At 39.7% G+C, this 7,094-nt stretch overlaps 1 pseudogene; it reads right to left on the bottom strand.

Moving 5' to 3' along the window:
* Nucleotides 1-5,249: 5,249 nt before the first annotated feature.
* LOC110293814 (coiled-coil domain-containing protein 77 pseudogene) lies at nucleotides 5,250-6,747 on the bottom strand (annotated as a pseudogene).
* Nucleotides 6,748-7,094: the final 347 nt, after the last annotated feature.

Genomic DNA, 7,094 nt, shown 5'->3' with positions numbered 1-7,094 from the left:
GAAAGAAATTAAAGACTTTTAAGAGTGTAATGAAAATGAAGCCACAACATACCCAAACTTATGGGACACAATGAAAGCAGTCCTAAGAGGAAAACTCATAACTCTGAGTGCTTCCAAAAAGAAACTAGAGAGAGCATACACTAGCAGCTTGACAGAACACCTAAAAGCTCTAGTACAAAAGGAAGCAGATTCACCCAAGAGGAATAGAAGGCAGGAAATAATCAAACTCAGTGCTGAAATCAACCAAGTGGAAACAAAAGGAACTATTGAAAGAATCAACCAAATGAGGAGCGGGTTCTTTGAGAAAATCAATAAAATATATAAATCTTTAGCCAGACTAACTAGAGGGCACAGGGACAGTATCCTAATTAACAAAATCAGAAATGAAAAGGGAGATATAACAACAGAATCTGAGGAAATTCAAACATCATCAGATCCTACTACATAAGGCTATACTCATCAAAACTGGAAAACCTGGATGAAATGGACAAATTTCTAGACAGATACCAGGTACCAAAGTTAAATCAGCATAAGATTAATGACCTAAACAATCCCATAACCCCTAAATAAATAGAAGCAATCATTAATACTCTCCCAACCAAAAAAATCCTAGGACCAGATGGGTTTAGTGCAAATACTATCACACCTTCAAAGAAGACCTAATTCCAGTTCTCCTCAAACCATTCTACAAAATAGAAACAGAAGGTACTCTGCCCAATTCATTCTATGAAGCCACAATTACTCTGATACCTAAACTACAGAAAGACCAAACAAAGATAGAGAAATTCAGACCAATATCCCTTATGAATATTAATGCAATAATACTCAATAAAATTTTGGCTAACTGAATCCAAGAAGACAGCAAAACAATCATCCATCATGATCAAATAGGCTTCATTCCAGGGATGCAGGGATGGTTTAATATACGGAAATCCATCAACGTAAAACAAACTCAAAGACAAAAACCACATGATCATCTCATTAGATGCTAAGAAAGAATTTGACAAAATCCAAAACCCATTCATGATAAAAGTCTTGGAAACATCAGAAATTCAAGGCCCATACCTATACAGAATAAAAGCAACAAACAGCAAACCAGTAGCCAACATTAAACTAAATGGTTAGAAACTGAAAGCAATCCCACTAAAATCAGGGACTAAACAAGGCTGCTCACTTTCTCCCTACCTATTCAATATAGTACTCGAAGTCGTAGCCAGAGCAATTAGACAACAAAAAGAAGTCAAGGGGATAGATATTGGAAAGGAAGAAGTCAAAATATCACTATATGCAGGTGATAAGATAGTATATATAAGTGATCCTAAAAATTCCACCAGAGAACTCCTAAACCTGATAAACAGCTTCAGTGAAGTAGCTGGATATAAAATTAACTCAAATAAATCAGTGGTCTTTCTCTACACAAAGGATGAACAAGCTGAGAAAGAAATTAGGGAAACAATACCCTCCACAATAGTCGCAAATAATATAAAATACCTTGGTGTGACTCTACCGAACTGAAAGATCTGTATGATAAAAACTTCAAGTCTCTGAAGAAAGAAATCAAAAAAGAACTCAGAAGATGGAAAGATCTCCCATGCTCATGGATCAATATAGTAAAAATGTCTATCTTGCCAAAAGCAATCTACAGATTCAATGCAATCCCCATCAAAATTCCAACTCAATTCTTCACTGAGTTAAAAAAGGCAATTTGCAAATTCATCTGGAATTTAAAAAATCTAGGATAGCAAAAACTTTTCTCAACAATGAGAGAATCTCTGGTGGAATCACCATCCTCAACCTCAAGCTGTACTACAGTGCAAATGTGATTTAAAAACAAAACAAAACTGCATGGTACTGGTACAGTGATAGACAGGTAGATCAATGGAATAGAATTGAAGACCCAGAAATGACCCCACACACCTATGGTCACTTGATCTTTGACAAGGGAGCTAAAATCATCCAGTGGAAAAAAGACAGCATTTTATTTTTTTTAATTAGGTATTTACTTCATTTACATTTCAAATGTTATTCCAAAAGTCCCCCACACGCTCCCCCACCCACTCCAACACCCACACACTCCCACTTCATGGCCCTGGCGTTCTCCTATACTGAGGCATATAAGTTTGCATGAACAATGGCCCTCTCTTTCCACTGATGGCTGACTAGGCCATCTTCTGATACATATGCAACTAGAGACACGAGCTCTGGGGGTTACTGGTTAGTTCATATTGCTGTTCCACATATAGGGTTGCAGATCTCTTTAGATCCTTGGGTAATTTCTCTAGCTCCTCCATTGGGGGCCCTGTGATCCATCCAATAGCTGACTGTGAGCATCCACTTCTGTGTTTGCTAGGTCCCGGCATAATCACACAAGAGACAGCTATATCAGGGTCCTTACAACAAAATCTTGCTAGTGTATGCAATGATGTCAGCGTTTGGAAGCTGATTATGGGATGGATCCCCGGATATGGCAGTTTCTAGATGGTCCATCCTTTCCTCTCAGCTCCAAATTTTGTCTCTGTAACTCCTTCCATGGGTGTTTTGTTCCCAATTCTAAGAAGGGTCAAAGTGTCCACACTTTGGTCTTCCTTCTTCTTGAGTTTCATGTGTTTGGCAAATTGTATCTTATATCTTGGGTATTCTAAGTTTCTGGGCTAATATCCAATTATCAGTGAGTACATATTGTGTGGGTTCTTTTGTGATTGTGTTACCTCACTCAGGATGATGCCCTCCAGGTCCATCCATTTGCCTAGGAATTTCATAAATTCATTCTTTTTAATAGCTTAGTAATAATCCATTGTGTAAATGTACCACATTTTCTATATCCATTCCTCTGTTGAGGGACATCTGGGTTCTTTCCAGCTTCTGGCTATTATAAATAAGGCTGCAATGAACATAGTGAAGCATGTGTCCTTCTTACTGGTTGGAACATCTTCTGGATATATGCCCAGCAGAGGTATTGCAGGATCCTCTGGTAGTACTATCCAATTTTCTGAGGAACCACCAGAATGATTTCCAGAGTGGTTGTACAAGCTTGCAATCCCACCAACAATGGAGGAGTGTTCCTCTTTCTCCACATCCTCGCCAGCATCTGCTGTCACCTAAATTTTTGATCTTAGCCATTCTGACTGGTGTGAGATGGAATCTCAGGGTTGTTTTGATTTGCATTTCCCTGATGATTAAGGATGTTGAACGTTTTTTCAGGTGCTTCTCTGCCATTCGGTATTCCTCACGTGAGAATTCTTTATTTAGCTCTGAGCTCAATTTTTAATGGGGTTATTTGATTTTATGGAGTCCACCTTCTTGAGTTCTTTATATATATATTGGATATGAGTCCCCTATCTGATTTAGGATAGGTAAAGATCCTTTCCCAATCTGTTGGTGCCCTTTTTCTTTTATTGACAGTGTCTTTTGCCTTGCAGAAGCTTTGCAATTTTATGAAGTCCCATTTGTCGATTTTCGATCTTACATCACAAGCCATTGCTGTTCTATTCAGGAATTTTTCCTCTGTACCCATATCTTCAAGTCGTTTCCCTACTTTCTCCTCTATAAGTTTCAGTGTCTCTGGTTTTATGTGGAGTTCCTTAATCCACTTAGATTTGACGTTAGTACAAAGAGATAGGAATGGATCAATTAGCATTCTTCTACATGCTAACCACCAGTTGTGCCAGCACCATTTGTTGAAAATGCTGTCCTTTTTCCACTGGATGGTTTTAGATCCCTTATCAAAGATCAAGTGACCATAGGTGTGTGGATTCATTTCTTAGTCTTCAATTCTATTTCACTAGTTTACTTGTCTGTCACTATAACAGTACCATGCAGTTTTTATCACAAATGCTTTGTAATACAGCTTTAGGTCAGGCATGGTGATTCCAACGGAGATTTTTTTATCCTTGAGCAGAGTTTTTGCTATCCTAGGTTTTTTGTTATTTCAGATGAATTTGCAGATTGCCCTTTCTAATTCGATGAAGAATTGAGTTGGAATTTTGATGGTCATTGCATTGAATCTGTAGATTGCTTTTGGCAAGATAGCATTTCCTTTCTTTCTTTCTTTCTTTCTTTCTTTTTCTTTCTTTCTTTCTTTCCTTGTTTCTTCCTTTATTTCTTCCTTTCTTTGTTTCTTTTCTTCTTTTCTCCTTTTCTTTTCTCTGTCTTTCCTTCTTTCTTTTTAATTTGTTTTGTTTCTTTATTTGTTTTTGCTTTTAACCTCACATTTCACTGAAAATATTTAATTTGAATAATTTTTAAAATATTGATAAAATGTCAAACTTTATCGTATAAGTTATCATTTTGGTTTTGCCTACTCTAGGTACATTAGCACCCTTTTCTTGATGACCAATTTTACTTAAGAGCAATTGCTGTGCTGCCCCATACTCATCAGTCACTTGGAACACAGCTAAGGCTGTGAATCTGCCCATGTGTATGTAATTGCTGAGTAGGAATGCACTTCAGTGAATGACTTTAGTCTTCCAGGAAACACATTCTCCTTCTGGCACTTAGCCAAGCTCAGCAAAACAGCTCTCCCTGAGTGTTTATCTTCTTGTTTGTTTCTTGTTTTCATTTTTAGACATGGCTTTATGTAGCCCAGGCTAGCCTGGAACTCACTATATAGCCAAGGGTAAATGTGAACTTCAGACTCCCATACATATGCCTCTCTCCAGTGCTGACTACAGGTGAGACGCCAAACCTGGGTTTAGGGGCTATTATCGATAGAACCCAGGGCTTTCTGTATGCTCAAGAAGCACTTCTCCATATAAGCTACATCCCATCACTGACTTTTAAAGACAGAAATTCCCATCAATATATAGAAGAAAAGTAGGAAAGTCTCCAAGTAACTCAGGCTACAGTTCCAATGCCCCAGCAAGGCTAATGGAACCGTGAGATGGCACTCTGCCAGGGCAGCTTTCCCATTGCCAGATTTGCCACTGTTTTTCTTCTTTCCTCTCAGTTTTGATGTTTTATTTTTGCTTTGTGGGAGACAGGGTCTCATTAAGTAGCCTTGGATGGTCTAGAAGTCACTATTGAAGACCAGAGTGGCCATGAATCACAGAGATCCACCTGCCTCTACCATGAATTTGTGGCAGTCCTACTGCCTCAGATTCCCAAGTGCTGGGATTACAGGTGTGAGCTATCATGCCCTTAACACGATCATTAATAAAATTGATGCCACTACTCTGGAAAACTCCATGTCTACTTTCCAGGAAGAGGTGACTTTGCCTCAGATTTTCAGAAGCCAACCCAGAAAGGAGACATCAACACAGCCTAAGCTCATTCTGCAGACCAAACACTTTAGACTTGGGGTTCTTCAGTTCTCCTTGTATCTTATGAGTTCTTCTATTGCTATCATGGACTTCACACAGCATGGTCAGGTCCTGATTTCCATGGGTGTTCATGGTTTCCTTATAGAACATTTGACCCAGGTCTTTCAACTTCTGTCAGAGAACCTTAATGTCTATCTTGAAACCTTCTACTTCCAGGATTCTTCAATGCTCCAAGGCCTGATAGTGTTTTGTCATTATCTGTGAGCACTTGCCCATCTTATTGGAGTGATTCATGAAGATCTCTATCCTCACTCCTTCCTCCTGAAGAAGAGGAAGTTCCTCTTCTAGGGAGATTCGCTGTTCTTGGTATATGTTGGACAGCTTTTTCTCTTATCTTAGCTTATCCTTAGGAGACTTAATATATTCATTTTGAGAATGATGACTTTCATGAAAAATGGGAACAATTTTTCCAAGTTTATCTTCTTTCTTCTTGCAAAGTACTTTATACTGTTTAATCTTTGACATCAGGTGATCTTTCTCAAGCAAAAAATACATTCTCTTTATTTTCGTTTTTAAGTTTTAGTTATAGAAAGTCTTTGGTACTCTGGTAGAGCAGTCTTTGATTTTGATGGAGATTCTTAGTCAGCTCCTTGATTTTCTCTTGATTTCTCTGGTGCTGAACTTAGATCTCCTCAATTCGGATCTATCTGCCCTCCATGAGTCATTCAACTTGATCTCTAGAAAACTTTGTCTGCTCTCCCAGCTGGGCTTGAAGTACTTCCACCTGCACGAAGAGTGTCTCTGTGTCCTTCTGGTAGTGCTGAGAAATGTCTTCCCTGTCCTTTATCCTTACTCATCTTTTGCTTTCTCCAGGATCTGCTTTGGAATCTGGATAGTTGTCTGGAGTAGGCTGACTTTGTGAGGAGGTTCCTAATGAAAATAGGACACTTCCCTGGTGTCTGGTCCCATAAGAGATTACATATTCTGAATCTTTTTCTTGACTTCCAGTTCTCTGATTCTTAGTCCGTCATTTCCTGAGTAGAGTCTTAAAACATGTTCCCTTTCCAGGAAGAAGCAGACCTGCATATCACTTAGGGCTTTCTTCTATTCAGCAATTTCTTCCACCCTCTGCTGCAAGTTACACTTGAGTTTATGCTGCTCTTCCCAAGCTTCTCTCTAGAGCTCTAACTTCTTCAGCAGGTCTTCATTCCCTACCTCACAGTTAGCCACCTTCTTCTGATAAGACTCCAGAAGCTCCTGAGAAGGGCAAAGGACAGCCAGGTGATCCTCGATTACAGGCAGGGGAGTTGACTCCATTGAGCCTGCCATTTTCTTCCACCTTTTGGTATCAGCAAAGCCAGAGGCAGCACCAAATTTCGAGGCAACTGTTATTCAGAAGCAGTGCCTCTGCTCTCTGAGTCATTACACATTCCTCTGCACGCCAGAAAAGAGTATTCCACCTTGTTGGATAGCTTTTCCCTCACCTCTCCTAGAGGACAGATCATGGGTCCTTCAGGAGCCATGCACCCAGCTGGACAGAGAATGCAGAACTTTGACAAACTGAGAAAAAAGTCACATGGCCAGCTGTCATGGAAGGGAGGAAGGAAAGAAGACTGGACTACACCTGGAAGCAGTGGGATTTTGTTTCCTGTGGTGGAGGACTGATTTATCAGAGTGTTAACTTCTGGAAGCATCCTATCCTTGAGAGGGAAAGCCCTGAAGGAAACAATAACAAGTGACCTGAAGAAGTGCTTCTGGGTCTTCTGTGAGGAATAGTTCTCTCCTAAGAAGATGCTCTGTGGCCTTGGTGAGGAGACATGAGAGGGCTTGGTGGCC

This window comes from Mus caroli, unplaced genomic scaffold (assembly GCF_978045245.1).
Source record: "Mus caroli unplaced genomic scaffold, Mus_caroli_1 scaffold_4, whole genome shotgun sequence".
Taxonomy (NCBI): Eukaryota; Metazoa; Chordata; class Mammalia; order Rodentia; family Muridae; genus Mus; species Mus caroli.
The sequence above is the reverse complement of the archived record's forward strand: the minus strand, read 5'-3'. Positions and strand labels throughout refer to the sequence as shown.